Source organism: Tachypleus tridentatus, chromosome 10, assembly GCF_004210375.1.
Source record: "Tachypleus tridentatus isolate NWPU-2018 chromosome 10, ASM421037v1, whole genome shotgun sequence".
Taxonomy (NCBI): domain Eukaryota; kingdom Metazoa; phylum Arthropoda; class Merostomata; order Xiphosura; family Limulidae; genus Tachypleus; species Tachypleus tridentatus.
The window spans coordinates 4,266,906-4,285,000 of record NC_134834.1 but is presented as its reverse complement, the minus strand read 5'-3'; the positions used below and the strand labels follow the sequence as shown (position 1 = coordinate 4,285,000).

The 18,095-nt window shown below is 31.3% G+C and overlaps 1 long non-coding RNA gene across 10 annotated transcripts in view; it reads left to right on the top strand.

Moving 5' to 3' along the window:
• The window catches only part of LOC143228661 (uncharacterized), a 92,587-nt gene extending 78,839 nt beyond the window's left edge, over positions 1-13,748 (top strand). For 3 of the 10 annotated variants that reach the window (XR_013015387.1, XR_013015386.1, XR_013015385.1), the window contains exons 2-4: positions 2,314-2,363; positions 5,969-8,355; positions 8,789-11,455. This is a non-coding gene — a long non-coding RNA (uncharacterized LOC143228661). Of the gene's footprint in view, positions 1-650; positions 2,364-4,277; positions 8,356-8,788; positions 11,456-11,503 lie in introns of those variants that run through there. The other 7 variants (XR_013015391.1, XR_013015384.1, XR_013015390.1 and 4 more) reach the window with 7 other exon arrangements.
• The last annotated feature ends 4,347 nt before the right edge of the window (positions 13,749-18,095 follow it).

Sequence of the window (18,095 nt, the reverse complement as noted above, 5' to 3'; positions counted from 1 at the left end):
TAACAGAGTTATATAAAACTGGTCCTATAACTGTTATGTAACGCAAGGAAGTTTAGATTTAAATAAGCTAAATAACAGTTATATAAAACTAGTCCCAGATAGATTCAAGTATTGCTACTATAACTGTTATGTAACGCAAGGAAGTTGAGATTTAAATAAGCTAAATAACAGTTATATAAAACTAGTCCCAGATAGATTCAAGTATTGCTACTATAACTGTTATGTAACGCAAGGAAGTTGAGATTTAAATAAGCTAAATAACAGTTATATAAAACTAGTCCTATAACTGTTGTGTAACGCAAGGAAGTTGAGATTTAAATAAGCTAAATAACAGTGTTATATAAAACTAGTCCTATAACTGTTATGTAACGCAAGGAAGTTGAGATTTAAATAAGCTAAATAACAGTTATATAAAACTAGTCCTATAACTGTTGTGTAACGCAAGGAAGTTGAGATTTAAATAAGCTAAATAACAGTGTTATATAAAACTAGTCCTATAACTGTTATGTAACGCAAGGAAGTTGAGATTTAAATAAGCTAAATAACAGTTATATAAAACTAGTCCTATAACTGTTGTGTAACGCAAGGAAGTTGAGATTTAAATAAGCTAAATAACAGTGTTATATAAAACTAGTCCTATAACTGTTGTGTAACGCAAGGAAGTTGAGATTTAAATAAGCTAAATAACAGTGTTATATAAAACTAGTACTATAACTGTTATGTAACGCAAGGAAGTTGAGATTTAAATAAGCTAAATAACAGTTATATAAAACTAGTCCTATAACTGTTGTGTAACGCAAGGAAGTTGAGATTTAAATAAGCTAAATAACAGTGTTATATAAAACTAGTCCTATAACTGTTATGCAACGCAAGGAAGTTGAGATTTAATATGCTAAATAACAGAGTTATAAAAACTAGTCCTATAACTGTTATGTAACGCAAGGAAGTTGAGATTTAATATGCTAAATAACAGAGTTATATAAAACTAGTCCTATAACTGTTATGTAACGCAAGGAAGTTGAGATTTAATAAGCTAAATAACAGAGTTATATAAAACTAGTCCTAGATAGATTCAAGTCTTGCTACTATAACTGTTGTGTAACGCAAGGAAGTTGAGATTTAAATAAGCTAAATAACAGTGTTATATAAAACTAGTCCTATAACTGTTATGTAACGCAAGGAAGTTGAGATTTAATAAGCTAAATATCAGAGTTATATAAAACTAGTCCTATAACTGTTATGTAACGCAAGGAAGTTGAGATTTAATAAGCTAAATAACAGAGTTATATAAAACTAGTCCTAGATAGATTCAAGTCTTGCTACTATAACTGTTATGTAACGCAAGGAAGTTGAGATATAACTAAGCTAAATAACAGAGTTATATAAAACTAGTCCTATAACTGTTATGTAACGCAAGGAAGTTGAAATTTAAATAAGCTAAATAACAGTGTTATATAAAACTAGTCCTATAACTGTTATGTAACGCAAGGAAGTTGAGATTTAAATAAGCTAAATAACAGTGTTGTATAAAACTAGTCCTATAACTGTTATGTAATGCAAGGAAGTTGAGATTTAAATAAGCTAAATAACAGTTATATAAAACTAGTCCTAGATAGATTCAAGTCTTGCTACTATAACTGTTATGTAACGCAAGGAAGTTGAGATTTAAATAAGCTAAATAACAGAGTTATATAAAACTAGTCCTATAACTGTTATGTAACGCAAGGAAGTTGAGATTTAAATAAGCTAAATAACCGCTATGTAACAGCTATGATCCTGACACCTCCGTTTATTTACACCCACAATGGAAAACTATTTATTTCCTATCAGTTACATATAAACCACTGTTGTACGTGTCTCATCCAAACGAGTTATTTTTTATTTGTTTATTTTACATGTAACTTATAACAAAAAAATAAATAAATTTCAATATTTCAATAGAAGTTGAAACGTATTTCCCTGGGTTAATGATGTATCTTCAACTCTACTCGTGTAGATGAATCGTGGATTGTTTTCTTCAAAACGTCAGAGTAAGTGTTCCTAATAAAACTTATTTGTCCAGAGATATTAACAAGTAGTAAAACCTTGCACTAGCCAGGGGTCAGTTATTCCCACGGTGACCAACAACAAGATAAACCTCTACTTCCTCTGTGGTGTTAGAAGAAAGTCGTGAATGAAAAAGTGCTCTGAATAGCGGTCGAAGCAAAGCGATGTGGGTAGGTTGTTGACAAACGAACCGCACCCTAACCTTCAACTGGCTAGAAACACATACACTTTTATTAACATGGGAATATTTTTTTCTCTTCTTTCTAGAAACTTTAGGTCACAGGATGGAAAGGAGAAACGGGACAGAATCTTTTCAAGTTAGTGCGTTGATGCATTAATATGTGCTCCTAGCATAAAATAACAGCTAATAAGTTGTGGTTAATGAAACAGGAGAGTACAATATAAGTTCATTATTGTGGTTAACGAAACAAGACAGTACAGTATAAGTTCATTATTATAATTATTGAAACAGAACAGTACAGTATAAATCCATTATTTTGGTTATTGAAACAGAACAGTACAGTATAAGTCCATTATTTTGGTTATTGAAACAGGACAGTACAGTATAAGTCCATTATTTTGGTTATTGAAACAGGTCAGTACAGTATAAGTCCATTATTATGGTTATTGAAACAGGACCGTACAGTATAAGTCCATTATTGTGGTTATTGAAACAGGACAGGACAGTATAAGTCCATTATTGTGGTTATTGAAACAGGACAGGACAGTATAAGTCCATTATTATGGTTGTTTAAACAGAACAGTACAGTATAAGTCCATTATTGTGGTTATTGAAACAGAACAGTACAGTATAAGTCCATTATTGTGGTTATTGAAACAGAACAGTACAGTATAAGTTCATTATTATAGTTATTGAAACAGAACAGTACAGTATAAGTTCATTATTATAGTTATTGAAACAGAACAGTACAGTATAAGTCCATTATTGTGGTTGTTTAAACAGAACAGTACAGTATAAGTTCATTATTATAGTTATTGAAACAGAACAGTACAGTATAAGTCCATTATTGTGGTTATTGAAACAGAACAGTACTGTATAAGTCCATTATTTTGGTTATTGAAACAGGTCAGTACAGTATAAGTCCATTATTATAGTTATTGAAACAGAACAGTACAGTATAAGTTCATTATTATGGTTATTGAAACAGGTCAGTACAGTATAAGTCCATTATTTTGGTTATTGAAACAGGTCAGTACAGTATAAGTCCATTATTTTGGTTATTGAAACAGGTCAGTACAGTATAAGTCCATTATTATGGTTGTTTAAACAGAACAGTACAGTATAAGTCCATTATTTTGGTTATTGAAACAGGTCAGTACAGTATAAGTTCATTATTGTGGTTATTGAATCAGAACAGTACAGTATAAGTTCATTATTGTGGTTATTGAAACAGAACAGTACAGTATAAGTCCATTATTATGGTTGTTTAAACAGAACAGTACAGTATAAGTCCATTATTTTGGTTATTGAAACAGAACAGTACAGTATAAGTTCATTATTGTGGTTATTGAAACAGAACAGTACAGTATAAGTTCATTATTATGGTTATTGAAACAGGTCAGTACAGTATAAGTCCATTATTGTGGTTATTTAAACAGAACAGTACAGTATAAGTTCATTATTATGGTTATTGAAACAGGTCAGTACAGTATAAGTCCATTATTGTGGTTATTTAAACAGAACAGTACAGTATAAGTTCATTATTATAGTTATTGAAACAGGTCAGTACAGTATAAGTTCATTATTATAGTTATTTAAACAGAACAGTACAGTATAAGTCCATTATTTTGGTTATTGAAACAGGTCAGTACAGTATAAGTCCATTATTGTGGTTGTTTAAACAGAACAGTACAGTATAAGTTCATTATTGTGGTTATTGAAACAGAACAGTACAGTATAAGTCCATTATTGTGGTTATTGAAACAGAACAGTACAGTATAAGTCCATTATTGTGGTTATTTAAACAGAACAGTACAGTATAAGTTCATTATTATGGTTATTGAAACAGGTCAGTACAGTATAAGTCCATTATTGTGGTTATTTAAACAGAACAGTACAGTATAAGTTCATTATTATAGTTATTGAAACAGGTCAGTACAGTATAAGTTCATTATTATAGTTATTGAAACAGGTCAGTACAGTATAAGTCCATTATTTTGGTTATTGAAACAGGTCAGTACAGTATAAGTCCATTATTGTGGTTGTTTAAACAGAACAGTGCAATATAAGTTCATTATTGTGGTTATTGAAACAGAACAGTACAGTATAAGTCCATTATTATGGTTGTTTAAACAGAACAGTACAGTATAAGTCCATTATTATGGTTGTTTAAACAGAACAGTACAGTATAAGTCCATTATTGTGGTTATTGAAACAGGTCAGTACAGTATAAGTCCATTATTTTGGTTATTGAAACAGGTCAGTACAGTATAAGTCCATTATTATGGTTGTTTAAACAGAACAGTACAGTATAAGTCCATTATTTTGGTTATTGAAACAGGTCAGTACAGTATAAGTTCATTATTATAGTTATTTAAACAGAACAGTACAGTATAAGTTCATTATTATAGTTATTTAAACAGAACAGTACAGTATAAGTTCATTATTATAGTTATTGAAACAGAACAGTACAGTATAAGTCCATTATTATGGTTGTTTAAACAGAACAGTACAGTATAAGTCCATTATTATAGTTATTGAAACAGGTCAGTACAGTATAAGTTCATTATTTTGGTTATTGAAACAGGTCAGTACAGTATAAGTCCATTATTGTGGTTATTTAAACAGAACAGTACAGTATAAGTTCATTATTTTGGTTATTGAAACAGGTCAGTACAGTATAAGTCCATTATTTTGGTTATTGAAACAGAACAGTACAGTATAAGTTCATTATTATAGTTATTGAAACAGAACAGTACAGTATAAGTTCATTATTATGGTTATTGAAACAGGTCAGTACAGTATAAGTCCATTATTATGGTTGTTTAAACAGAACAGTACAGTATAAGTCCATTATTTTGGTTATTGAAACAGGTCAGTACAGTATAAGTCCATTATTTTGGTTATTGAAACAGGTCAGTACAGTATAAGTCCATTATTATGGTTGTTTAAACAGAACAGTACAGTATAAGTCCATTATTTTGGTTATTGAAACAGGTCAGTACAGTATAAGTCCATTATTTTGGTTATTGAAACAGGTCAGTACAGTATAAGTCCATTATTTTGGTTATTGAAACAGGTCAGTACAGTATAAGTCCATTATTATGGTTGTTTAAACAGAACAGTACAGTATAAGTCCACTATTATAGTTATTGAAACAGGTCAGTACAGTATAAGTTCATTATTTTGGTTATTGAAACAGGTCAGTACAGTATAAGTTCATTATTGTGGTTATTTAAACAGAACAGTACAGTATAAGTTCATTATTATAGTTATTGAAACAGAACAGTACAGCATAAGTCCATTACTGTTGTTATCGAACAGGTCATTACAGTATCTTTCATTGTTGTGGTAATCCAAATAGACAATTATATAACTGGTTAATGTCTTCATGATAATAAAGGTCATGTATTTTATCATTTGTTTCTATGATCAAGGAAACATTTACTCTCCAATGTTGTGTGGAAATTTTATTTTTTATTTTCTTACTAAATTTACGTTTTATGAAACGGATATAAAACTAACCAGTAAGACTCACAATTTCAATAAATATACGAGTTTCATAGCTTGAAAATAACTATTTAAGAGAAACATATCACGCTATTTGTTTATTTAATCTTTAAATAAGCACAGTCCTGCTTGATCTTATGATGTCCTACCCACAGTTCCGTGCTACCGACTTATCTTTATTAACGTACAATGTGAAGAAAACAGTCTGCTTCAATGTTCCACTTTTTACAGCGTCCTCTCTCGACAAGCGGGAGAAAGTCACGATCATGAACCTTATCACTACACCTAATATACCTGGTCATCTCTCCCAACTCACAAGTAAGCAGATGTTACCTGGCAACCTGAGGCACAAGTTAAGTAATTACATTCTGTCTCGTATTTCCATAGCGATGATCGAGATCCCTAACAGGTTAAAATCTCGTGCAATTTAACGTTTATTTTTAATAACCTAAAGGTTATAAAAGATAAAGTTTATAACCTACATATAAAACTTTAATAATTTAAGTGGTTATGGAAGAAACCTTTCATAACCTACACTTAAGGCTTTGATAACCTAGAAATTAGAGAATATACCTTTTATAACCTACATCCAAGTAGTTAATAATCTAGCGCTTACGAAAAATATGTTTTGTAGTCTGTATTAATGAGAAACTATTGCTGTAGTCAAGAACATTAACACAATATCCGTTGTTGCAAAAATAATAATACATAATTCATCAACACAACAATATGCTGATAAAAACATTAATACAACATCAGTCATTACAACAACAGTGAGTTATAATGCACAATACAAAACTACAACAATATCTGTAATAAAACTCACTTAAACCGCAGGTGTTTCTTTCGTCAGATTCCACTTGTTTGTTTGTTTGTTTGTTTTCTGGAATTTCGCACAAAGCTACTCGAGGGCTATCTGTGCTAGCCGTCCCTAATTTAGCAGTGTAAGACTAGAGGGAAGGCAGCTAGTCATCACCACCCACCGCCAACTCTTGGGCTACTCTTTTACCAACGAAAAGTGGGATTGACCGTCACATTATAACGCCCCCACGGCTGGGAGGGCGAGCATGTTTAGCGCGACGCGGGCGCGAACCCGCGACCCTCGGATTACGAGTCGCACGCCTTACGCGCTAGGCCATGCCGGGCCCAGATTCCACTTGATTTGTCTATTTCGGATTGAAAAATCACAGACGTAAAAAACAAAAACTCTATGTTTTTAAAGATAAGAGTTGAAACTTTGTTCAATAAACGTTGAATATGAACATAAAAACCCAAATTATTTGAAGACTTATTATTTCTATCATTCATTTATCTACGTAATTAATTTTAAAATTTAAGATTTGTGTTAAAATGACTCTGAAATAAAGGGAAATATATGTATTTCTTATATTTTTAGCCAAATCAGCTAACACTAATTTTTATTTCACTTTATGAAGACACACAGAAGACAAGTTAAGTAAAGGCAAGTGTAATCATAATTAGATAATTCATGTTCACTTACTGTTAAGAGACGGTCAGAGAATCGGAGAAAGAAATGTTGTGAATCGAACTTATTGTTCTTTAAGACACAAATTTACCATCAGGAGAAACAAGTGATATTAGAGGAATGCACATATTACAATATAATTCACTCTATACAACTTAAACACAAATAAAACGTAATTAGAGTAAGTGGATATAACAGTTGTATAGAAAAAAACGTATAAAACATAATGAAGTAAAAACACAAAATAGAATATTCAATATAATGTATAACAACGTAATAGAATATTCAATATAATGTATAACAACGTAATAGAATATTCAATATAATGTATAACAACGTAATAGAATATTCAATATAATGTATAACAACGTAATAGAATATTCAATATAATGTATAACAACGTAATAGAATATTCAATATAATGTATAACAACGTAATAGAATATTCAAGATAATGTACAACAAAATAATAGAATACTCAAGATAATATACAAGAACAGAATAAAATATCCAAGATAATGTATAACAAGACAGTAGAATATTCAAGAAAACGTACAAAACGGAAGAACTTACTCCGAATCCTCAAAGGTTTTTTTGTTACAAGAGTAAATAAAACCAAAATTAAAAATAACAGATATTTGAGGAGGAAATTCAACTTCGTATGTCAAGGAGTGTTGTCGCCTACAAAATGCATAATTCTCCTCGTGATGCATGGCATGTGCACACGTTATTGACGAGACGACAGTACAAACTGCAACGTTAAGAGTCCCTTATGTAACGTCATTTTGGTGTCTACTGACTGACAGACAAACAACGCACAACTGTACAGTAGTTAGAGTTGAAACATGTGAATCCTCCAGCAGGAGCGGAGTTAACGCTTGGTAGGTCAACTAAACCTGACGGGGCCCCTTTATTTTTTATTTTTGCTGACTAGGCATTTAGGCTTAAATCCAGCTCTGCCCTCCAGGCGATCTTCGGCTCCCTTTGAAGGAAATTAATGGCTAGAAATATTCATGAAGAAATGCAGGAGTTAAGGAGACGAGAAATATGGAAGGTGTCAGAAATAATGAGGTATACAGAGGAGTATGAAAAGATGAAGAATATGTGAAGAGACTGGAGAGGAAAGAAATCCGGTGAATTTAGAAGACGTCACTAAAGATTTGATAAAATAGAAAGATAAGATTAATTAAGATAGTAAGAAATGTCAACAATGATACGAAAATGTTTGTAAAAACCGTAAAAAATAATAATACAATGAACGAATTTTAAAAACGCGTGTTATTTTCTTAAAGAGGATATTTTCTAAAGAAATGTCAGTTAAATTCCAATGTACAGATTTTACTTACAAATATACGTTTTACCCACCAAGCTCTAACCAAAAGTACACAGCTAAAAGTAATTTTAAAAGGTGAACATTATTTCGGTGATAGAAAAATTCTAGCTGTTTGGGCTAGCCTGATAAAAAACAAAACAGAGATAAACAGCAAAGATAACATGTATTTTAATTCTAAAATAATACGTTTTATAATGACAGATTTATTTATTTTTGGTATGCATACTTTCCAGAAAGAAGATCTAATGTTTACACAAGCTGTCGTTTGTTCTGAAAACCCGTCTTCAAGGAATGCAATCCCTAACATTTGTGGTGTTAGGACGTTACGGATATGGCACATCCTAGCGCCTTGTTTGACCTTTGGGTCAACTGATAAGTGGAACCGACGACTTGATGACCTGGGTCACGAGCACGTGACTCACGGAACTTTCTTGCCAGTAGACCGGCGTTTAGGGACAGTCTCGAGGTTTGTGTTTAAAGCACGTGTTTGTAGCAGATCTCTCCTCCTTCTCAGGATGCCCTCCTATCTTGACCCTGACCTCTAGCACCAATAAATCGTGTACAAACTGACGAAAAGGGAACCAACAACCAGTGTTGCTAAACATCAGACCTCGAATCCAAAACTTCGCAATTTCAACATTTAACTCAATTAATTTATTGAACTAAGCATGTTTAGTTTTCATAAGGGTAACAAATTATGGAGAAAAAAAACATTCAGAAAATCGTATTTTATCCATTTATTATTGTATCCAATGTATTCGATTGTATTAATTTATTATTATATCCACCGTATTTGATTGTATCCATTTCTTATTGTACCCACTGTATTCGATTGTATCCATTTATTTATTGTATCTATTGTATTCGACTGTATCCATTTCTTATTGCATCCATTTCAGAGTTATCTTCTGCCTGTGAAGAACAATGGTTCTATTGATTTATTAGTTTGTTTCTTCCTACTTGATGTCACACGTGTCTTTTTGAACCAAACAAGCATTTCTCTTTGTAAGAGAACAACAGATTTTTATCAAATTACCTTTCGTTCAGCTTCGTGGAACATTAAAGTACACGTCAGTAAGCATGTTGTTCAAGACCTATCTATCATCTTTAAGAAACACAAATGATCAAATCAAAAATAAATTATCTGAAAACTTAAAAAAAACAAAAACTATTGTCCGAAAGAATTGGTTGGTTTGTTGGTTTGGTGTTTTATGGCACAAAGCAACTAGGCTATCTGCGCCTGTCCAAAAAAAAAGTGACATTATCTTCCATGTTGAATTTTGGTTGGTTTGTTTTTCATATTACTCAAAATTCAAAATTAAAAATGGTATAGTATAAATCAGTCTTAAAATTTCAAGGACTATTTGTGTGAAGTATGGATAAGTTTTAAGATTAGAAGGACTATTTATGTGTAGTATGCATCAGTCTTAAAATTACAAGGACTATTTGTGTAAAGTATGGATTTGTTTAAAAGTTAGAAAGACTATTTATGTGTAGTATGGATCAGTTTTAAAATTAGAAAGATCATTAGTGTGGTCCATTTAAATGGACCATATTTAAACAAATATGGATTTGTTTTAAAATAAAAAAACTATTTATGTGTAGTATGGATCAGTTTTAAAATTAGAAAGACCATTAGTGTATAATATGGATTTGTTTTAAAATAAAAAAAAACTATTTATGTGAAGTATGGATCAGTTTTAAAATTAGTAGAACCAATTATGTTAATTTGAAGTCAAAGATGAATAATTAATAAAAACAAAGTTGTCCACTCAGAAAACGTTTGTATACTTTTGGTTGAAGTATTAATTTTACAAAAAATTCTTTGAAAGTTCACGGGAAGGGTTGAAAACTACCTAGATATCAAAGAATGGAGTTGACAACTGAAAGAAAACCTTACTGACATCGAAGTGAATTAAAAATTATTAATTAAGAAAAACCTTACTGACATCAGAGTGAATTTAATTAATAAAAAAACCTTACTGATATCAGAGTGAATTTTAAGAAAAACTAATTAAGAAAACGTTACTGACATCAGAGTGAATTTTAAGAAATACTAATTGAGAAAACCTTACTGACATCAGAGTGAATTTAAAATTTATTAATTAAGAAAACCTTACTGACATCAGAGTGAACCAAAAAATTATTAATTAAGAAAAACCTTACTAACATCAGAGTGAATTTTATTGATTAAGAAAACCTTACTGATATCAGAGTGAATTTTAAGAAATACTAATTAAGAAAACGTTACTGACATCAGAGTGAATTTAAAAATTATTAATTAAGAAAACCTTACTGACATCAGAGTGAATTAAAAAAATAGTAATTAAGAAAACCTTACTGACATCAGAGTGAATTTTAAAAAATATTAATTAAGAAAACCATACTGACATCAGAGTGAATTTAAAAATTATTAATTAAGAAAAACCTTACTGACATCAGAGTGAATTTTATTGATTAAGAAAACCTTACTGATATCAGAGTGAATTTTAAAAAAATTATAGTTAAGAAAACGTTACTGACATCAGAGTGAATTTTAAGAAATACTAATTAAGAAAACCTTACTGACATCAAAGTGAATTTAAAAATTATTAAGAAAACCTTACTGACATCAGAGTGAATTTAACAAATTATTAATTAAGAAAACCATACTGACATCAGAGTGAATTTAAAAAAAAATATTAATTAAGGAAACCTTACTGACATCGGAGTGAATTTAAAAATTATTAATTAAGAAAAACCTCACTGACATCAGAGTGAATTTTTTTGATTAAGAAAACCTTACTGATATCAGAGTGAATTTTAAGAAATTATAATTAAGAAAACGTTACTGGCGCCAGAGTGAATTTAAAAATTATTAATTAAGAAAACCTTACTAACATCAGAGAGAATTCAGAATATATCTTCTTTAACAGACAACCTGTTTTTGTTATCTTTTGTTTATTTAGGAAATCCAGTTTATCACATGTACAGAAAATAGCATCGTACCAGCACTGGAACTCGAGGATCTAGGATTATAAACGATGGACTTTGAGGACCTAAGATTAGTAAATACTATTTAGGATAATCATTCGTTATCTTATAATATTATACATTACATCCTGTTTTATTACCCATCTTGTTTTTGTAATAATTATTTCACTTCACATCATTTACAAGATGTCTGAGTGAATTTTTGTTAATCATTAACCTATGACCTCGACGGTACGCCAACATATACAAATGCTCATATCCGTTTTAAAACAGATGAAAGGTAATAGCTTCTTTCATTCTTCTGTACTATCTAGGTCTGGAGTAATTATTAAAAGAAGTAAAGTCTGCCAAAATTTAATATAGTGGACAATTTATGAGAAATTGAAAATTTCTTTCATTTGGACAATACAAGTTTTTTATTTTGTTAAATCCGGCGTTTCAATAAAATTAACCTGGAAATTTCACTTTGTTTCAACCATCTTTCATTTCACTCTTTTTTTATCTCACTCAACTGCTTCTATAATTTTGTATGTTCATGGTCTGATCTGTATAGATTTGGTTCTATAACTCCGTATGTTCGTGATTTAAATTGTATAGATTTGGTTCTATAACTCTGTACGTTCCTGGTCTGGTCTGTATGGATTTGGTTCAATAACTTTGTATGTTCTTGGACACAAGTGTATTTATAGTTTTGGTTCTATAACTCTGTGCGTTCATGGTCTGATTTGTGTAGTTTTTTTTTTTTCTGTAACTCCGTATGTTCATGGCCTGCCCTGTTTAGTTTTGGTTCTATAACTCTCTATGTCCATGGTTTAATTTGTATAGATTTGGTTCTATAACTCCGTATGTTTTTGATCTGACCTGTATAGATTTGGTTCTATAACTCTGTATGTTCCTGGCCTGATCTGTATAAATTTATTTCTATAAGTTTGTATGTTCTTGGTTTGATTATACAGATTTGGTTCTATATCTCTGTATGCTCATGGTTTGATCTGCATAAATTTTGTTCTACAAGTTTGTATGTTCCTGCTTTGATCTGTGTAGTTCTGGTTCTGTAACTCTCTATGTTTCTGGTCTGATCTGTATAAATTTGGCTCTATAACTATGAATTAATATGTTTTTCGACTAACCTGTCTGTTCAATTCGCTACTTTATTTATTTCTGATTTTGGTCACAACATAAATAATAGCAGCTTACATTACTCCATTTTTACTAACAAGTTCACAGAGTTTGTATAAATTACACAGATTTTAGTAGAGAGTTTTTCCCCAGATAATTTTGATCACCCTTTCTTTCGGAAGGGTGAGTGGGGTGTAGCTTTTCGTACCTTAGATCATAAATCTCAGCATAATAGGTCCAAATGTGGCACGACAGTTAGAAATGACTTTATTAAAGTCCATCTTCGTGGAGTCCATTAGAAGGACAGTGTCAGGCTTTCCACTCCCAGTCACTAATTGCCAGTTAGACTGGATGAAGATGAGAAGTAGCCACACCCACCTGCACCTGAATAGGCCTAATGTCACAGTGTAGTGGCTGTAAATGTCACCTGAATAGACAGACCACCCACTACTAGATCAAAACCCACCAGTAATGGAAGCGCCCCCTGTCGAGTTCATAACCCACTTAGATAAACATGTACCTTGAGAATCCAGCTGAGAAAATTGAAACGAAATAAGAGGGTGAACGAAATGCCTCGCGGTGAGAACTGGGACAATGCGGCAACATTCACCAAGTGGCAGAAAGCTCGAGGACTTGATGAAGACCTGCCAAGTTCCAGAGACATATGGGATAATTGAGTTCAAAACATTCTTGTGGCAAAACAAAATATACAGGAAACAAAAGCATTGTAGCACCTAACTTGGGGTGATGAATGAACCGTTTGTGTTTTTATTGAGCATTACATCTTTTGTTATAACGTGTTATAAAAGTTGCACCTGTAACACTAAAATAACTTTTGTACCGGAGTAAACGTTATTATAAATAAAATATTGTTAAAGATGTAACTTTTCAAATTAGTTTTACATTAAAATACGTATAACTATTTAATTGAACAAAGAAAGTTCATATTTTAAAATACTGCTGGGAAGGTTCTACTTTCTTATGAAAGAAATATTGTACAAGTTGAATTTTTACATGAATTATGTACTGGTTGGTTCTTTACCTGATATCAATTGTGTATTGGTTGGTTCTTTACATTACATGAATTATGTACCAAGTTGGTTCTTTACCTGATATTAATTATGTATTGGTTCAATATTTACATTACATGAATTATGTACTGGTTGGATCCTTACTTCACATGAATTATGCACTGGTTGGTTCTTTACCTGACATGAATTATGTATTGGTTTTATCTATATATTACATTAATTATGTACTAGTTGGATCTATATATCACATTAATTATGTAATAGTTGGTTCTTTACATTACATGAATTATGTACTGGTTGTACCTTTACATTACATGAATTATGTATTGCTTGAATCTCTATATATTACATGAAGTCTGATTGTTTAATTTATATTACAGAATATCCCCAATACGTAGTATCAAACCATGTTTGCTACGTAGTAACAATAATGGAAAAAATGGAATACAAAAACTACATGAAACAGTTATACAGACATCATTTATACATCACAAGATTGTGGTTCACTCTGTAATCTTGTACAGACATCATTTATACATCACAAGATTGTGGTTCACTCTGTAACCTTACACAGACATCATTTATACATCACAAGATTGTGGTTCACTCTGTAACCTTACACAGACATCATTTATACATCACAAGATTGTGGTTCACTCTGTAACCTTACACAGACATCATTTATACATCACAAGATTGTGGTTCACTCTGTAACCTTGTACAGACATCATTTATACATCACAAGATTGTGGTTCACTCTGTAACCTTACACAGACATCATTTATACATCACAAGATTGTGGTTCACTCTGTAACCTTATATAGACATCATTTATACATCACAAGATTGTGGTTCACTCTGTAACCTTACACAGACATCATTTATACATCACAAGATTGTGGTTCACTCTGTAACCTTATATAGACATCATTTATACATCACAAGATTGTGGTTCACTCTGTAATCTTATATAGACATCATTTATGCATCACAAGATTGTGGTTCACTCTGTAACCTTATATAGACATCATTTATGCATCACAAGATTGTGGTTCACTCTGTAACCTTATATAGACATCATTTATACATCACAAGATTGTGGTTCACTCTGTAACCTTATATAAACATCATTTATACATCACAAGATTGTGGTTCACTCTGTAACCTTATATAGACATCATTTATACATCACAAGATTGTGGTTCACTCTGTAACCTTATATAAACATCATTTATACATCACAAGACTGTGGTTCACTCTGTAACCTTATATAGACATCATTTATGCATCACAAGATTGTGGTTCACTCTGTAACCTTATATAAACATCATTTATACATCACAAGATTGTGGTTCACTCTGTAACCTTATATAAACATCATTTACACATCACAAGATTGTGGTTCACTCTGTAACCTTATACAGACATCATTTATGCATCACAAGATTGTTGTTTACTCTGTAACCTTATACAGACATCATTTATACATCACAAGATTGTCATGTTCTTCTTCCATACAGTTCTCACATAAGTACACAAAGATATCAGATGAACTATAGTAAAATTACTCGATTTTGTAACATAATACCTGTTTAACTGTAGTAAAATTACTCCAAGTTCCAAGATAAGTACACATCAAGGAAATCTCAAACCAATCAGTTTCTTTCTTTCTATTCCAGTGTTGTCTACCTAGTATATTTGGTTTTCTTCACTCAAAAATTACTTTATTGTTTTATTATGCAAAATTATCGCTGTTCTATCAGTTTCATGTTGTATAATCTAAATAATAGTTGTAACATAGTTTTATATTCTCCCCCATTTTAGCACACTTCAAGGCTGTGGCTTATTAACCAACAGCTAATTCCATAATGGGATGACCAGCGCCATCTACAGCGATTAACGCGAGTTTATCATAGTAAGATATTTCCCTCCGTTTAGTTAAGAAGTAATTTGAGATTTCATTGGAACTATGATCTCATAAATAGCTTGTTATACAACACTGATGGCACAGGAGAAATCATAAAATCTATATTTTGACACGAAGATAAGATAATAATGAAATATTGTAATATATTTATCGGTACACTTAACTGTACTGCACGTGTAGTTGATTGTTTACTGATTTTCAGTTTCATTTAATTCATATTATTACTAATATGTTTAGTAATAATTCTAATTTTTTTGTTCTCCACTACAAAATTTCTGTGCATGTATCTCATGTAATTATCTTCAATTAATATTTTTCTATTATCCAGATAATTATAAGAAACCACTCTAAAAGGGTAGATTAATAAAGAGAAAATTGTTGATTATTTAACCCTAAACTACAGTTTTTAAAAACAATATAATTTTTCAGGATTCAAAGGTTTTTAAGGCACTTTAAAACTCGAAATGGCCTCACTTTCTTAGAAATATAGTAGTGAATATCCACGAAACGTTCGTTGATTGGACCAAAAGGTTGAGGCTGTCCTACACAGATAACGACACTGGGAAGTATTGGCCGGATTCCTAAGGTTTTGTGTGTGAAGAAACAATCATTTCATTGTTCAGATCACTGGCTAGACGGCATGTTCAATACACAATCCAGTCCTATGTTTCTTATTTCAGAAAGAGTACTGAAATACTGGAATAAGCGAGAGCTACTTTCCCTAACCTCTTACACAAATACTTTTGAAAATAAATACAAGGGTCACACATTTGGTCAGTTAGTTAACTAGTATTAGTTAGTGAGTTACATAACAAGTATCAATAAGTGAGTTAATTATAGTATCAGTCAGTGAGTTACTTAACTAGTATCAGTCAGTGAGTTAGTTAACTAGTATCAGTCAGTGAGTTAGTTAACTAGTATCAGTCAGTGAGTTAGTTAACTAGTATCAGTCTATCAGTTAGTTAACTCGTATCAGTCGGTTAATTACTTAACTAGTATCAGTCTATCAGTTAGTTAACTAGTATCAGTCGGTTAATTACTTAACTAGTATCAGTCGGTTAATTACTTAACTAGTATCAGTCGGTTAATTACTTAACTAGTATCAGTCTATGAGTTAGTTAACTAGTATCAGTCTACAAGTTAGTTAACTAGTATCAGTCGGTTAATTACTTAACTAGTATCAGTCTATGAGTTAGTTAACTAGAATCAGTCTATAAGTTAGTTAACTAGTATCAGTCTATAAGTTAGTTATCTAGTATCAGTCTATGAGTTAGTTATATAGTATTAAATGTTGAGTTAGTTAACTAGTATCAGTTAGAGAGTTGGTTAATTACTATCAGTTACCGAGTTAGTTAAATAGTATTAAATGTTGAGTTAGTTAACTAGTATCAGTTAGAGAGTTGGTTAATTACTATCAGTTACCGAGTTAGTTAAATAGTATCAAATGGTGAGTTAATTAACTGGTATCAGTTAGAGAGTTGGTTAATTACTATCAGTTACCGAGTTAGTTAAATAGTATCAGATGGTGAGTTAATTAATTAGTATCAGTTAGAGAGTTGGTTAATTAGCTTTGCGCGAAATTAAAAACAAAAAACGTCTTGAACTGTAAACATATATTTGATCGTTGTTATGTAAATGAATATTTTCCACGAATCCTTTTTATTTTGTTTCGTGTGTTACCTTTTCTCATACATGTATAAATATTTTACCCTGTTGGTCAATGATAAGTTTATGGACTTTTAAAGCTAAACTTCGAGGATCGATTACCCCTGGTGGACAGCATGTAAAGGTATAATTTATTTGATTGTGAACTTCTCCCGAGGCTACACGTAAACTGTCTGCGCTTCTCGTCCTTAATTTAGCAGTGAAAGAAATACGGCTAGGCTTATACCAGCGAAGAGTTGGGTTGACAGCCACACTATGAATACACCTCGAATTAAATCTAACATTTGTTATAATTATATCCGGATTTGTGTATTTTAAACTTACGTATTGTATTGTACTAATTTTATCATTAAAATAAAAAAATAAAAACAAAAGGGGAGAATTAATATTTTATCTTAATTTATTTTAATTCTGAAGAGATAGTAGTGAGGGATTATTTTGAAACTTCTGCTTTCTTATAGTAAAGCCACATTGGGCTATCTGCTGAGCCTACCGAAGGGAATCGAACTCCTCATTTTAGCGTTGTAAATCCCTAAACTTACCGATGCGGGAGACTATTTTGAAACTCGTGTTTTTACAATCTTGAAAAAAAAAGAAAAATTATATTTTATACGCCATTTTATTAAATTATGTAGTATTATTTAAAGAAAATTTTACTTGCTTTTCAATTTTATACCAATAACCTGTGATGTTACGAAAGGGTTGTTGTTTTGAATTAAGCACAAAGCTACACAATGGGCTATCTGTGCTCTGCCAACCACGGGTATTAAAACCCGGTTTTTAGCGTTGTGAGTCTGCAGACATACCGCTGCGCCACTGGGGGCG